Source organism: Mercenaria mercenaria, chromosome 11 (genome assembly GCF_021730395.1).
Source record: "Mercenaria mercenaria strain notata chromosome 11, MADL_Memer_1, whole genome shotgun sequence".
Classification (NCBI taxonomy): domain Eukaryota; kingdom Metazoa; phylum Mollusca; class Bivalvia; order Venerida; family Veneridae; genus Mercenaria; species Mercenaria mercenaria.
In genome coordinates, this window is record NC_069371.1 from 44,513,676 (window position 1) to 44,532,173 (window position 18,498).

Sequence of the window (18,498 nt, forward strand, 5' to 3'; positions counted from 1 at the left end):
ATATACTACAGACGAATACATTCCTAACACATATCTCTCAGGCACTTAAACTCATACATATGCTTTATTTACACACAAAAATAGACGTGTTAAATACACAGTTATACTCTTATATAGATATCTTATTTTAAAGCCACAAAGAAGAAAAATAATCCATATCGAAATGCATAACTCTATTTAGGGATGAATAAGAAACAATTAATAAATGGTTCTTGTTATTTCTTTCGAGGCAATATGTTTTACAATGTCAAAAACCGGATAAAGAGGATTCATATTAACACAAGAAGACAACAAACATTTCAATCATTTTTCTTTATCTCCAACTATATTGTATAAATAACACTCATTATTCTAAACAATACTTGAAATATATCGTGTCAGATAACCATTTAATACGGATTTGAAAGTATTTGGATCTCCAAAGGGAAAATAATTGCTTTCTTTGCATCTATTTCTTGAGCTGCCATATCTTATCGGCAAAATGAAAGAAGCACGCGCTTAAGCGCGTATTATATCTCACTGTCATTATCTCTTTATACGTTGCATAAGCCACATTTGCATAATATGTTCTCATGTCTCTTATTTGTTTTACTAAACGGGGGCTGCGGTAACTGCCAGTTAAAAACGAGGTAAGGACAGAAGATTGATTTTCTTCTAATGCACTTATCAAAATTATATTCTTGCAATGGCTATTTTTTTCGGATCTGTCATTTAAATATGTATCCAATTAGTATATTTGATTTAAAACGTGACCATACAGTATGCCAGCATAGTTTCTACTGTTCTATTTAAGTATAAATATAAACGAAAACAGTCATTTCATTGCAATGTGGGGTGTATTGTGGACTTCGCCAATCAGAAAAGCCATAGTGTCCTCCTTGAATGTCGAGAATGTTTCTGAAAGATTAATTGTCTTATATTCATAATGATTCAATTTAATACTGTAACAGTGTTCGGACAAATTTGCAATTTACTTCTTACATGTATGCCAATAATTTCAATCTGCTCCACTACTGGATATTTTCATTTAGATTCCCGTCAGATAATTGACGTTATGAAATAAATATGATCGGTTTTGCTTTACTGTTTCAACTTTTTTATAAGGTCATTAAAGACCTGAATTCGAAAGTTTAGATTGAATAAAAAGTATCTGCGAGACGTTCATTTCCGTGTTTTGAATTTAAATAAGCTTGTCACAAATTAGAAAAAGAACAGTTTCAGTAATTGTAATTATAGATATTTTAACGTGCAGGGAGAAGTTACAGTATTAATGTAATAGTTATACTAACTAGCAATTATGAAAGTACAATTGAAACAAATGATAAGACAATAAGATCCAAGATTTTAGAGGGCCAGTAGAAAACAACACTCAAAATGAACATAAGTGACATTAATAAAGCAATATCAACAAAACACTGCTATATAAAATCTCACTTAATGAACATTTCTTCCAGTGAATGTAGTGCTTGTTTTCATTTAAAGCTGTCTAAATCCTTTTCCCCATTGCGTTATAACCTAATGTAGGCGTATAATGTGCGTAGATAATAACAGCTTAAGCAACATAGAAAATTACTGCTGTCCCTTGACAATCCAGACACAGCAGTAGAACAAATATTACTTATCCTCATTAAATTGAACAGTCTCAGTGTAGCATTTCATTTTTTTTATAATGTGGGCGGCACGTTAGCACAGACTTTCTATTAATCAACACATTTCTAACATGAATAACACTTATAAACAAAGGAATTCGTGTGAATTAGTATAAATATTGCTCCAATTAAATATAAAAATAATAATAAAAAAAAAAAAAAAAAAAACGTTTACATGATATGAGATTTTGCATGGTATAGCATAACTTTCTGAGCAAGGCAATCGTCTGCACTAGGGTATCGTAACTTTGCTTACTTTCAGCTTTTTGGGCCGACATGTACGTAGAAAATTATTGTTATAAGTGGATTTGTGACTTAATAACACTGATAATTAAAACTAACTTCCTGCATGTTGGGCTTTCTTCTTTTATTTCTGACATTTGAAGGGTGAGTTATGCCAAACTACTGGAACCCTTTTCCATTTTCTCTTGGTAGTATTGGTTTTGTTTTATTTTTCGCACGATTCCATATCTGTCTTAACATTTTATTCAAATATTATATGCTGGTTTACTCTAGTAAATAAATCAGATTTTGTTCATATTACTAAATAAGTATAAAGTTTTATAAAGTCTAAATAACATCGTACCAAGACAATTGATGTATGGATATTAAATTGATCTTGGATGATTCTACTATTACACTGCCATACAACTTTGGAAGATGAGGGATACAATGTGAGGGTTTGCTGTAAACTTACCAAATTGAATGGTGTTCTGCCACTTGCCGTTAAAAAAGCATTGCCACACTCTTTTTGGTTGTCTGTATTTTTTCAATGTTTTAAGTGTATATGTTTATTGTTTACACATGCACACATACGCTGCTGTGGGGTTTTGTTTTGAGAAGCTGCGTTCTGGAAACGCTAATACGTTGTATCTTTATTATGTCAGACTAAGTCTTGTAAAGATGGTTTACCGTTGAGTTGGGCTAACGCTATCCGTAAGTAGTGATGTTACGGCCGTAACGTGTATATATTATAATAAATACAACCCGATACTGCTTTCATCAAACATCAAACGTCAATTTTCTTTTATCAAATTACTTTTACTATTCTATCGAACCTGTTCAGTTTTTTTTTGTAATGGAATGAAATGTTTTGACGGGAATATTGATTACATATCTGTTTTAAAAAATTATGACTTTGATCTGTATTTACCATAAATGACAATTACAAATATACTAGTGGATGAAAAGAATCTTGGAAGTGAATGTGCTTGCCGTAAAATACATTTTACCCGGAACATTAAAACGCCCAGTCTGAAACAATACAATCCTTTGGAAGTATAGAAAGCAACCAAATGACATAATATAATGTAATTATAAATTATATATCATGCACAATACTACCTTAAATCGCAAGTTCAATGATGTACTAAATATAAACTATATACATCGTTAAGAGTAAATTGTATGCATTGGTAAACATAGAACGGTTTCTGAGAAAGTATACTATTAGTGTTCACGGTAAGCTCTCTTATAATATTTTATACCAACCAACAGTCTACTGCAACAATATACTAAACGTTATAGTGTTACATGTGTTTGGTCATATTTGCGCTTTCTTGTAGCATATTAATAAGCCCTTGAAAACAAGCAGTTTTTAAAGGTAATTAGGGCGATGATAAATTCTTACAAGGAAATGTTGGTGACCATATTGGTTCAGATAGAAGGAAATCTGTATACGTCAAAATAGTTAAAATATTTTCACTGATATACCAGAAGTAGATCGTTAATAAAGTGGAGATTAAATCAGAATCCGTAAAATGCGATTCTGTGATTGTGTCTGTTGTTAAGTGAAAAGGTTCAATGAGAAATTTATTCAATTACGCAAAGTGAAACAATTACTATTATGACAGGCACATTTGTCTTTGGGGACAAATTGCGTTTGCCTTGCCAAGATTGATCTGAATTTATTTGAAATATCCAATGCAGTGAGCTAGCTCTAAATTAAAATTAATTCTCATTTGAATTGATATAAAGTCTTTGAAGTACATGCGTATTTCTAACTTATCACACTCGCATAATGCTGCTATCATTTAATTCCCGCTATATTGATAGCCCGATTTATACACACATTCCTTTTGTCATGAAAAATACCTAGATGTAATACAAAAGATGATTGTCAGTAGTATAAAGAGGCAAATTAGTGTGTCCATTATGTATTCATACGTGTATCGAAGCTGAACATCATTTCCTATGTTGATATTCAACATACTTTGATACTCGTTCTGAAAGTTTGGGATTGGCATAAGTTAAGATTTCACACGTATCTGTTGACATATCTCATGTATAAAACATATCTATGTCTTTATAGATAACTGAGTAATTAATTTGAAAATTTGTGAGTTTATCTAATTTTGAACTTGGTTAAATGTTTTAACATTAGATAATTCAGATGTGTATTCACATAACAGAGGTGCCCCAAACTTACTATCACGGTCATATGTTACTTTTGGACAGCGTAAGACTAATACACTCTTTTAAATTAATTTAAATCAGGAAAAAATGCTTTTTTTTTGAAGTTGAAATTACTGGTAACAAAACTACTGAAAATAAAATAAAATACCTTGTGACTAAAAAATTTAAAAGAAACAATTAAGATAAATACAATGTACAAGAACGTTAAAGATAAAATATAATACCTTCATTGGACTTTGGAAAGGTGTGTGTACTGGAGTAAAAACCAAATGCTAAATATCATTCTTAAAGAGCTAAAGCTTCTCAGAGTGAAATAATTGCTGAAACAGGTGCAAAACAAACTTTTAGGTCTAACTCATTGAAACACGAAACAAATCCAAAGGTGCGCAACTCACATGTTGATTGATATTTCTATAATGTGTGATAACTCTAGGCTAAATACTAGACATTATACATCCACATTCCATTTTTATGTGTGTGGGGGGAATAGTGGGGGGTGGAGGGGTGCAAATATCATATATTATACATGAACAGATAGTTTGTCTTTTAAAATATTGTGTAGTACAATCAAGTGTCCCTAAACAACTTTTGTAGCCACATTTTCAGCAGTATGTTATATATGCGTCTGTATTTCGATGCTATATGCATTTCAGTACCAGATATAACGACGTGATTTCCTCAACAAAATGATGGAAGCCACATCTAATATGAATAAATTAATAATAGCAAATGCTTTAAGCTAATTATATGCCTTTTAGTGGAAATAGCATAAACTTGTAATTTCATTGACATTTCAGTTCTGAAATCAAATTGCATTTACTCTGACATGTAGGGTGTCATTTTTAGTTTACCCTTCTTGTCGATATCGTCGCAAATGCTACAAGATTTTGTACGTTTTGCTTAGCCAGATATAACGCTAATGTGGGGATCTACGCAGTGGTACTGTCATAAATTTATAATTTGACTTTACAGACCTAACAAGAGGGTCATGATGACCCTGAATCGCTCACGTGATTAATATGAGCCACATGTTTAAAATGGCACACTGATGCTAAAATATTAGAAAGTAGGCCAGTAGGTCACATTCATGGTCACTGAAAGTCAGTTTTAGGATTGGTGTGCACAACTGTACATGTCATATAAATTTCAAGGCTGTATCTTAAAAAACAAGAAAGTAGGTCAGTAGGTCAAGGTCACTGTCAAGTGACCCCTAATCGCTTGTGGTCATCAGGTAATTAAACAGTCTAGGAAATATGATCTGATGATTTTTTTAGAATTTTTTCCTACATAACTCATATAACAAGTGACCCCCAGGGCGGGGCCTCTGTTCACCCCAGGGGCATAATTTGAAAAATCTTGTTAGAAATCCATTAGGCACTGCTACATATCAAATATCAAAGGCCTAGGTCTTGAACTGTCAGACAAGAAGATTTTTCTTCTTCCTATATAAGTCTATGTTAAATTTGGGACCCCCAGGGCAGGGCCTCTTTTCACCCTAGGGGCATAACTTGAACAATCTTCATAGAGGATCATTAGATGATGCCACATGCCAAATTTTGGTACAGGACCACATGGCAATTCAACATACCAACTATTTAAGCCTAACCCTTGCAATTTAAGGCAAGAGGTTTTTTCCTGTATAAGTCTATGTAAAACTTGAGACCCCAAGGGCTGGGCCTCTTTTCACACCAGGGTTATAATTTGAACAATTTTGGTATAGGACCACAAGGCATTGCTACATATCAAATATCAAAGGCCTATGTCTTTTGGGTTTAGACAAGAAGATTTTTAAAGTTATTTTCCTATATAAGGCTATGTTAAACTTGAGACCACCCGGGGTGGGGCCTCTTTTCACCCCAGGGTTATAATTTGAACAATTTTGGTAGAAGACCACAAGGCAAAGTTACATACTAAATATCAAAGGTCTAGGTCTTGTGGTTTCAGAGAAGACGATTTTTATTTTTTACCAATTTTCACAATTCGAACAATTTTAATAGAGGACCTTTAGATGATGTCACATGCCGAATATCAAGGCTCTACGCCAAGAAGAATTTTAAAGATTTACCTTCCAGTTGCCATGACAACCAGAGTTCTGCATGGATTCAATTCTTTGAACAATTTTGAAAGAGGGCCACCCAAGAATCATTCCTGTAATGTTTGGTGTAATTCTGCTCAGTGGTTTTGGAAAAGAAGATTTTTTTTAGAAATTGTTGACGGACGGACGACGGACACTGAGCGGTCACAAAAGCTCACCATGAGCCTTTGGTTCAGGTGAGTTAAAAATTAGGAGAGTGGGTCAAGGTAAAGATTATGCAAGATTACTTCTGAAATCCGTAAGAAATATTACAGGCGGTCCAAATCCTTTTGCTGTAGCTTAGAAAACAAGAAAGTAGGTCAGTAGGTCACATTGATGATCACTGAAAGTCTGTTTAAAGACTGTCATGCAAAAATATACATGTCATCCAAATTTCAAAGCTGTATCTTAAAAAACAAGAAAGTATGTCAGTAGGTCAAATTCAAGGTTACTGAAAATCAGTTTTAAGATCGGTGTGCAAAACCGTTCATGTCATCCAAATTTCAAGGCTGTATCTTAAACTAGGCAATATAAGTAGATAGTTTTTGAAGTATTTTTTGCAATATAACTCATATAACAAGTGACCCCCAGGGCGGAGCCTCTTTTCACCCCAGGGGCATAATTTGAACAATCTTGTTAGAGAACCACTAGGCAATGCTACTTACCATATTTCAAAGGCCTAGGCCTTGAACTTTCAGACAAGAAGATTTTTAAAGTTTCTTTTCTATATAAGTCTATGTAAAACTTGGGACCCTCGGGGCGGGGTCTCTTTTCACCCCAGGGCAATAATTTGAACAATCTTCATAGAAGATCATTAGATGATGCCACATGCCAAATATCGAGGCTCTATGCCCTGCAGTTTTGGACAAGAAGGTTTTTTAAGTTTTTCCTTTCAGTTACGATGGCAACCAGGGTTCAGTATGGAATTCAATTCTTTGAACAACTTTTAAAGAGGACCATCCATGGAACATCCCTGTGAAGTTTCATCAAAATTGGCCTGGTAGTTTAGGAGGAGATGTTGTTTAAAGGAAAGTGTGGACGGACGGACGGACGACGGACTGACGGACGGACGCCGGACGGTGAACGGTCACAATAGCTCACCCCGAGCACTTTGTGCTCAGGTGACCTAATAAAATAGAAAACAAGGATCTTTCGTATTACTTTAAAACTACCAACCAGTTAGCCACTCTTTACGACGTGTCTTATTTGATATTCTTAAGGAAAACCATAGGACACTCGAAGATACATAAAGCAATGATTTATGTCAATAAGTCTGTTTACATGGTACATATATTCCAATATTAATAAAAAATCTAGTTTATCTAAGTAAACCCAGGTGCGGGAAGTTGAAGCAAATTATTTTTTTCTCGTGTAGTCTAGTTCTGAGCGTATTATTTCAACGCAAAATCAACAAAAAATACTCTGTCTTGTCAAATAACATAGCATTCACTCAAACAAGAAATTAGTTCATGGTTGAAATATATACTTACAAGTTATAATAAACCTAAACAATATTTTTTCTGTATTATTTATGAATCATGCTTTGAATGTCAAGGCATTCATTAGTAAGATATATTGTAAGAGGCTTCAAGGCAGTAAAATAATTCGTATCCTCTGAAAAGTGTTATGTTTTAGAGAATTCCGTCAAGAGCAGTCACGAAATCTTGCATATTTCAATAGTTTTATTCTTATTCCACATATACTTCATACGTATTTACATTAATAATGATCTACAGGATGAGTGTTTCAATTTCAGATGTAATTGTTTCCTAAAGTTTGGTGTATCTCCAAAGAATTCTGCAAATTTTGGTTAAAGGCGGTTAACAAACGCTTTAATTAAAATCTAATTTCCAAGTGTTCGGCAATTAAGTATTTGTTTCACTTGTCCTTTTCGTTTTCGAATATGACTAATGTTTTGCTTATTATATAGGACTGAGAACAAGGTTTATGTTTTTTTTTTTAGATTGAATGGCTTTCTAGCTAAGTTGTAAAGACTTTTCTACGGGAAGTCCATTAAATGACATGATCATTACACAGGAAAGCAGATTTATTTACTATCCTGCTTAAAAGCGCCGGCAGAACATATTTCTTTTTAATTAGTGTCAAATAATGAAATAATGTCTGCATAGATTTGATTTAGATTTGAAAGGAATCTAGTATTCAATAATCAATTTAAGTTTTTAAATGTATAACGGGTCAGCTAAACTGGACAGACATGTATGCTTATGAACAAAAGTGTGCTAAATACTATTTTTAATCATGTCGATGCTTCAGATGTGTCACTGGAAAAATAAGAATTACGAAACGAGATTTTTTAAAAAAGTAATTGAAATGTCGGCCCATAAGTTTACCTATAAAACAGTTGGACATATTAATTAAAAATTATGGCGTTTATTTGTAATATTCATGTTAAAATACGATACATGCAAGTTATTAAAACTGTAGTGAAAATGATAATTCAGAACGTCAAAGTGTTTATATAAAAATGTATTTATGATTTAGATACTTTATTTTTAGGCCTTAATGATGTTACACATTGAAATATGTATTCAAAAATACAATTCAATTAATGATGAAGGCATGATACTATTCATGGAATAGGAAGAAGAAACTTATGTAGTTGATTCTGGACGCCATCACAGCTAAAAGTGCGTGCACTGTTTTTGTTTTGTATAACATTTTGACGTTTTTGCCAAATATGCTTCATATATTTTCTATCTCCATTGATTCATATTCACACTTCTTTAATAAAGCTTTCAATGGCAACCGAACTTCAGACTGAAGGTGCCAGTAATTAATTTTCTTGATACAAATGTACTAGATTATTGTCTGTCTCGTTTAGTTCAAATCTGCTAACAGCTGATATTAAGTATAGAACAAAAACGATTAATCATTCCATAAGAAGACATTATAATTCATAAGTAAATCAGGAACGGCATTGAGTTTTTGCCCACTTAAAATGAATTTAAGTTTAGTTATCTGGAAAATGTATTTGAACAAAAGTGATTGTTCGCAACAGATTTATAAATGTCATACAAATATAAAAGTTTGCATTTATAACTTTCAACAATGTCAGCAGAACTGTTTTAATCGTAGACATGCATACGCCCACAGTTCATCAAACGAACGTTTATATTTAGGACGAACACAGTCGAACAACTAATGACGCCCTCAGATAACCACAACATATTTTAAGCAAGGTGAATGCCAGCAGAAAATTCATAAAGTCGTTGGAGTTCAGATGCTATTAGATAGTACCTTGAATATCTTAGGTTTCATATGACCATAAAATTAATACCCACATGAAAAACTCAAACCAGTATTTATTACTAATGTTCTTAGTTTCAGAATATTACATTTTTGGCCTTCGTCAGCCTGAGTCAGAGTACATTGAATCAAGAGATTTGTACGTACGTTTATACCATATAAGACAACGGTTTTGACAAATATATCAAATTAACTCATGTTGTGTTACATACATGCCATATCACATTTTCCAAAAATAACTTCAAATAAAAAAAAACATTAAAAAATTCATTTTTTTTTGACAGAAGTCTTTTGGATGACAAATACTAATGATGTTAAAATTATACGTTTTCAATGTCCTATTTATTTTGGGGAGCAGGAAAATGTTTCGTTACAACAAAAAGCAGAAAATCTGGACCTTGTAACACTACAAGCAGATGGCAAATATTTACTGTATTACAACTTACCTCATTGCACAAATTACACTGAATATACCATGCACTCCATGCAGTAATTACAAAATATCGTGTCAGATAGCAATTTCATATGGATTTGAAAATAGTCAGCTCTCCAGAGAGAAAATAAAAGTTGTTTTGTCTGTTTCTTGAGATGGATGCTTCATTGGCAAAATGAAGACGACACGCACTTTGGCTCTTATTCTGTTTTGCTGTAAGCTTCTGGAATTATGTATAAAACTATACTTGAATCATAGTTTATTATACTCTCGTTGCGCCATTGGTTTTGTTTTGTTGTTTTCTTTTAGGTAATAGGAATTGCGAAGAACGTAAAGCAGCTTTCTTAAAACTTCAAAAGCAGCAAGAGGGTTAAATATTCAATATCCTAAACAAAGTCATCAGAAGTATCCTCGAAATGGCCGTTTTGTCATAGACAACTATTATTTTGATGTTTACCCGGAAATAACCAGTATAATGTATTTCAGTTACTTTTGTTTTATTGTCATATGATTGCAGGCTATCAATACATCTTTTAAACAAAGTATCTTAAACTAGACGTTTTTATTTGTTGCAGAATACAAATAAAATGTTCACCTTTTCAAACAATACTGAAATTCTGATAAAAGATATATTTGTTGTTACATGTTATATGCGCACAATTTCACACCGTTTGGTATTATCATACATCCATATTTTAATAGATGTAAGAATGTCCTATAGATTCAGCATAGAGTACGACCGAGCAAATAAATGCACACTTGATTTCAATGACTAGAGTATGTTGATGAGGTAATCAAACGTGTAAAACACCCCTTACCACTTTCCCCTTGCGGCATCGGTGTCAGCGAAAATCTAGTATAAAAATAACATTGAATGACCTCAATGATCATTATACAGGATATGAAGTAACAACAACACCTTGTCAAATTATTGTATGACTTTCGGAGGCTACCACTTTTAGTTTAAATGTTGTTGCTGTGAGGATTTATAAAACATACAAGAGTATTATTGGAGGTTAAGAAATAAAAGTTAGCTGACGTACACCGAAACGTCTATGCGCACATGTGACTACGTCTTCTCAATAAATATGGAGTTACAAACAGGCGCTCTATGATCTTCACTGGCTAGCAGTCAAAGCCAGAATCACATTCAAGATGCTTACCCACTTGTGCAATTGTTCAATCGAAAATTCTCCAGAATACCTTTCACAACTTCTTATAAAACAAACTCAGACAAGGAACTTGCGTTCTTCAAATTCCGTTACTTGGTGCTTCGTTTTTCCTTTTAACAAGGCTTAAGCGCAAAATGTTTAGTGACAGAAACTTTAGTACTGTTGGACCTAAACTCTGGAACGAATTGCCTCGAAATAAGAAACTCAGAAACATTAGTTATTAACTCATTACTTTAGAGATTACTTTGCACTCTATTAGAGCCTGTGTATATACATTCGAATATGTGCAATTTTATCACTGTATAATACAAAAGTACAATTGTTTGTAATAACTTTTGGACATGTCACTATGATTAACTTTTTACTTACTTACTGACTTAATTACTTACAAAACAGCTGTCTTACTATATGTTAATAGTTTATTAATCTTATCTTTTCAAGTTTTAAGATGCCTGATCTTTTGTTTAATACCTAATTAATAGTTTATTCACGATAATATTCATGCTCATTTATTTCTTACATCTTTTAAAATGTTTTGATTTTTAAACGTGAATTTTTTTTGTATGTGTTTGTAAAACATCATTGAATCTGTTTTATGTAAAAAAATAGGCGTTTAATCAAATAAAACAGTTTCATGCTTATTGTTAAAAAACGATTCCATACCTACAAATAAACTGACAAGGGCTCCGATTAAGAGTCACTGTGACTGTTCTAGTTCTCATACTGTTTCGTTATGCACTTCATTTCGCAAAATAAATTTAGCTGCACGCAAAGCCATCAAAACATTAACATCGAGTCCATAGGTTTCTATCACTTTTTGTTTTGATGGCTTAATGACATCATTGTCTGCTCTGTGTAATTCTTCTTCGGATTTCTCGAAAAACAACAGTTTCAGATATATATTATTTGCAGCAAGTTATTGAAGCCGAAAGATTTTTCACCGTGTTTTATGAATTCTATTTCATTTGTTTTTATTGTACATTTGTAGGAAATTGTTATATTCTTGCAATTCTTGTCGATTAATCAGCAGTCCTAACATATATAACAGCCTCGCAAATTCACTAGACTAAACTGACCTTTCCTTAACTTTTGTATTAATAGGTCATTAACCTAAATCAAATGATTTTATCAATATTGACGAAAAATAATCAAATACAGAAGCAACTTTATATGATGATATATTGTATCGTACACAACCTGATGCCCAGACGAGATTTCATTTAATATATTCCCAAGAAACATTTGATTTAATTTATCTTATCATCCTTCAATCATACCGGTTCAATTATATACATGTAGCTATTGCAACCAGCATGATAAACATCTTAGTTTAAGTATTCATTACACCAACCTTCCAAGTAACGTGGGAATTGACAGATAAGTTATAGTACACTGTACAAAAGGTTCTCAGTTGTTTGCATATTTAGCACAGTGCAACAATCACGCGTATACAAGTAGACAGAATACAAAGTAAGATTTGAAATACCCGGTGTGTAACAATGAACATGGTGGACCAAAGAAATAACGATATTTTACTTTATTGTGCTCAAAGGAACCAACACAATTCATGACATTCCAGAATGTTACTGCCTGTGTCATGAATATATAACAAGACTAAGTGTTTTTGAGCTTCTTATTTCCAATGCGAAATAGCACAATGATATCACATTTATTTTTTATCTTTCTCAAAGAAAATCAGAACTCGTAACACTTCATAATCTTAATTCCTTCTTAATGATTTGATTGAAATAAAAAGAATATTACCTGTTGGTTTGCTTTCCTTCTATTACTGCTCATATAAGGGCATAAATAAGTTTGAAAACATATATAAATTTTATTCAGGGAATGCTATACACGATGCAGTCAAATATTCGAATACTATTTAGACAGGATCACCCCTATCGGCAAGCTTTTCTTAAATATTGACGATACCTTAGACACTTTATGCTCCCTTGTGACCGTTATCATTTTTACAAGCATATAAACTATAATCAGTTTATTTCTGTCTGAAGACTTAACAGGCATTTCCAAAAAGTTTAATGTGCTTTCAAGTGGAATGAAAACATATCTTTGAAGCGAACAGAAATATATAAAGCATTACATGCTATCTTTACCTAGATCATTTTTGTTGTGTTTAACGTCACACCGTCATGCTTAAAGGACATTCGTCGACTTTCCAGATTTTGAAGGTGAATGAAGACCACAGGTGCCCCTTCATGCTTTATTTCAGATACACGCGGTCACATGTGCAGAACCACAGGAAGCCAACAGGATAGCTTTCTCACATAAAGAATGTACGCCCTGAGCTAGGCGCGAACCCTAATTGATGAGGGAAAGTAATTGGAAATGTGCGACCTTAACCACACGGCCAAGGAGGCACCTTATACTATGATAATCTTAGTTAAAAAAACAACAACTTGTAAATGAAAGTGAGGAAGATTCAATACCTTGCTCACACTTAACATGACATCTTGTAGTTCAACGTACATGTAGTTGGCTTAATTTAGCATTGTTGTTTATTGGTGTGTCTTCAGGTCGATTTGAAGTTACCTGATATCTTGTCAAGGTTAACAAGCAGATAATGAGATGCTGTAAACAGATCATTGACAGCATGACTTTGCGAAATAAGCAATCAGAATGTTAATGTACCTGGAAAGACGGCTGGGATGGTGTAGGAGCAGTGTATTTAGAATCCGGTCGGATAATTGATTTCATGAAATATTATGCGGGTTAAGTGAAAAATACAACTATTTTATGTAAATAAATATACTTATCATAGCGGACTTAAAAGTAAGTTCTACAAAATGAAACAATTACACAAAATTATGTGTAATGGTAATGACTGGTGCATTGACCTCAAAGGACAAGTTGTATTTACTTTTCAACGATTAATCTGAACATTTTTGATTATCCTTTTTCCAGTTTGTCAACTGAAATAGATAATAATGCAGTATGACGGATACTGGATCTTGTATAATTACTATGCGTTGCATATAATTGTTAGGTTGGCGTGGCCCTTATAGACAGGGACCCTCACCCTGTAACATCGAGCCGTAATAATGATATTTTCAATAATATATACCAATAGCCTTAAATGCATACAATTTTCTGATATTATGTGCTCAAAATTTATAAATACTTAGTAGAACATTTGTGAAAACAGCGGAAGTCACTGTATCAGGTAGTGTCTAGAAGATGATTACAGACAATATGTTAATAAGCTATTTGCTTGAAGACAATCAATATAATACAGTAGGGTCAACTAATAGGTTACATGTACTAATAGACTCCCTACATCTTTAACACAAGAAACAAAAATAGCATATACATGTGTTTAGGCATCATGGACTAAAGTTGTAAGAAGATCTATTAGAAGTACAGAATACATCCAAGGAAATTAATAGCAGACTCGGTTTGACTGAGTTTACTGGGGGAAACCACTCACGCTCCCTTGCACCGGCTTAAGAAGCATTCTATTTTCATCAAACTGAATAGACCCCATGGCCTAAGGACCAAAATACACCAAGTTCAAACAAGTTGCAGACTACAAACCCGAAGAAATAAACATTTTAGATGTATTATTTTTCATTAATATATAACCGCTCTTTTCTCGCTTATTACGTGTTAAGATTACGTAATATATATATAAGTCAGAATTCATCTAGTTCCGTTTTCCCCAAAGTACTAGGTATTAATAAGCAGTGCAATTATTGTCTGTTAACCACAGTAAAATTATCCATTAATCATGTCTATACTCCTTCGTACATATTCCTTAAGTATTTTCCGTCATTATATTCAATTATAAGACCTAAAGTAATGTTTCCCATGTGAATATTGTATGCAGGCATAATGTGAATTAGACGAAATTCTGTTTATCGAAATAAACCAAGCGTAAATTAGTTAAATTATGTTATCTAACATGGGTATCGAATGAAATACCTAGTACATGGAATGAATGAAACATTGTTGTTTTTTTAACCGATCCCGTGGTTGGTGGTGTCATTATTACCTCAACATCAGGGCAATAATTTCTTTTAAATGAACAACCACATTCTTTGAAAGGAGAGAACGATATGTGGACTTAGGTTCAAAAATATTTTTGTATTGAACAACAACAGCAATTCTACGATATTTCCTTATAATATTTGTCAGTGTGTATTACATTCCTCTTTGATAATGAAATGATTTTGATGATATTCGCTCACTCTCTTTTACGATAATAAAACACACTAGTTTCTGTTTTCATATCAGTTTGATTCTGTTTCAGTTAGTATCTTGTTTATGTTTGTTTTAGTTTAGAAGAAACATCTAAGGTTTTTGCTTTGCTTAATATGTAATTTGGATATGAAATAGCATAAATGTGTAATAGTGCATAAGTTTATATTTAAGTTTAATTCAAACTCACACTTGTCCTGTATTTAAATAGTTTGACAAGAAAGAGTTCATAGAATAATCCCCCTTCCCCGCTGAGATGAACTGTAACATTAATGATAAATGCAAAACGTATAAAGTAAGACATGCAGAGTCAATTCGAACTGTAAAAACAGCAGAGTACTCAATAATTTGTGTAGAGTCAGAGTACCAAGAGCATGTCTTTTAACGGTACGACCAATCAAGCTGCAAGACCAAAAATTAATAGCTCCCTTCGTCCGTTTTTGTACGACTCGAGAGAAAAGCATAACGGTATCTCAAATTTAAGTATCCATAGCACCTTCATCGCGTTGTAAATAGATTTAATGAATATTTGGTTAAAATAATGCATTTTTGATCATATTTAATTTTCCATAGTTTAAAATCTATATTCTCTTAGTATACGAAGTATATAAGACCATAATGAAGAAGAATTCTAATGTTCGTATTATATTTCTTATTTATTTCGACGATCCGTTGCAAAAGCAAGGGAAATTCTTAACAATCCTGTAACACCTTTTTCGTAACACTAAAATGTTTATAATTATAATCCTCTAACTTTGAGTAAGCTCTTTCAAAACGAATAACTTGTGATATATACGGTGATATTGACAATTGTTGAACTAGTCTCATTCATCATATACTTTGAGTTTCAAAATTACAGTTTTAATGCAACAGTGTTACCACTTGCCTCTTATTTTCCTTGTTTGATTGCATATCTATCGTATGCCAAACAGAAGTATGACTTTAATTTCCTACAAAAGTATATCAATGTATTACCAACCATAAATAAAAACTGGCTTGACATGCTTTGAATAATATTGTGTCAGCTATTCCAAACTCCATATCTGCAAAAAAGATAACTCTGATACCATAGACTAGGCTGATCGTATAATCGCTTGTAATCTTTAAGCAAATACATTTATTTGAGATCAAGTGCAAACAGAAGGAAACCAATGCGTCATAGTTTGACAAAACTTAGTATTTTTGTATTGCTAGTTGTTTAGTTATAATATATCGACTAACTTGTTGCTCTGTACATGTAAATATTCGGTTCTATAGCAGGTATTTTACAGATATTTACGAAAAGTATTTACTTTCCTCCACTATCAGATAAATTAATAAAACAACAGTATGTTCTGACGTAAATCGGACGAATTTTCTAAAATAGTGTTGACGAGAGTAAATTTCTTTTGTTTTCTTTTTGTACCTACAATATTCCTTGTATCCGTCTGCTTTATAGATTATCCAACGAGAGCTACTCTCAAAAATGAATAAAAGCTACAATTCTAAGTGCTTTATGTGCAAAGAGTAAATACAAATTATATTGTACTTCAGTCTATGCTGAGATATATATTATATTCTGAAGAGACATCGGACATATATCGGAGACATGCTGTGGTGTCTCAATAAAGGACTCTTTTCAGGATTCCAAAAAGTATTTATCAATACAGAAATTATTTAGTAATTATTTTTAAATTAGCTTAAATCATTGTTTCTTAATAATATTCGATCTGACAAAATGCAAGTATACTTCACAATACATAGGGTTCTTATTTCTCTATATATCTAATGACGTAGAGCTACTTGTACACAAATGTCTACTTAACTTAAATAGTTTGCTATAAAATGTGTGATTGAAAATATCGTTTTCCTTTTTGCAGAGATGCTTGCAATATTCATATCTCAATGAGTTTATATCACAGGCCTCGTTAACAAAATAATTCTTGAAACTTGAAAAAACTTCAAAATCCTCGAACGTGTCAGAGGTATTGATATTTATTTGAAAATATACATTTATATCCAAAATAATAACAGTAAATATTTTTCAATATTGACACTATGACATAATAATGCTACCTTTTCATCGTCTGAAATAATTTCGATCATATCAATTAACGTTATTAAAGGACAATACTAACTAAATGAAATAAATTTCTATCCGATGATTGTAGTACTTAATTTTGGAAATAACTTGCTTCATTCGTCACAATTACATGAGTTGTCATATGTCATAATTACCTAAAAGGTTGCCTTTGTGAATATGCTTTTTGAAGCGAGATATCCATCTTTAAATACTTCAACAAAAGTTATAGACCTCAGGTAGGGTTGGTCATAAAATTTGACCATAAGTAGTGAACATGTCTTTGATGTTGTGAAAGAAATGTCGGTTTTATAGCTTAAGCAAAGTTTGTAAAATGAACCATTGCCACCTTACTAATAAAATCTTGTTTTGTTACTATAATGTGTACATTACGCCGACGGGAAATAGGTCCAGTTCTGAAATGTAGGCACGACAAAATGTTTTGTTTATATACAAATGTTTATTTCAACAATATTGTTCATAGGTAAATCAGAATTAATCGAAACGTTACATCTGCAAATACTAGAAAGAGATCAATTGATCTTTGAATTGCTTGTATGTAATTATACATCATTGCTTTTCAGTGAATAAAGCATATATCAGATTAACCATGACCGTATTAAGTTTCGGTTGAAGTCATATCTTGGGAACAATTGACTTGCAAATAACCTTTAACGGGTTTCATGTCTATGGATCAGTAAATATATGTTCGTGACCTATATCATGATCTTTAGCATTTTCCTCCACATGGATTAAGACTGGTATTGTTTATCGTTTTCTGGCAGTATTTTCCGTAGATTTAAGTGCCAATTTCAATTTACTTGGTATCTTATCTTAGCCATAACCAAGTCATGAAACAGCGTTAATAGAAAGTTGACAGTAGATATATTTGTGTGATCTATATACAATAAACAATAGAATACGAAATGTTGCCAGTGGGGAAATGTTATATGTAAACATCAAAAACTTTAAACCGTTTGCTTTTTCTAACTACGACAACGACTGGAAAACGTATCAGTCTGATTGATATGTTCGCTGTACATGACGTTAGATTAAGTAATATGCTTTGATGTTCGTTTATCGCTCAGAAAAGATGACCATGACATCAGACTTTATGTAATTGACAGGGTTCAGTGTGTCCGGAGGTGACTCGTCAGACCAATTCGGGCACGAAAGTATCTGCCGCAGGTCGGGCACTGTTGTTCAGTGTCTGT

At 32.6% G+C, this 18,498-nt stretch overlaps 1 long non-coding RNA gene across 1 annotated transcript in view; it reads right to left on the minus strand.

Moving 5' to 3' along the window:
- Positions 1-197: 197 nt before the first annotated feature.
- The window catches only part of LOC128546887 (uncharacterized), a 65,633-nt gene continuing 47,332 nt past the window's right edge, over positions 198-18,498 (minus strand). Inside the window, exon 3 of the long non-coding RNA XR_008366200.1 lies at positions 198-897. This is a non-coding gene — a long non-coding RNA (uncharacterized LOC128546887). The remainder of the gene's footprint in view (positions 898-18,498) is intronic.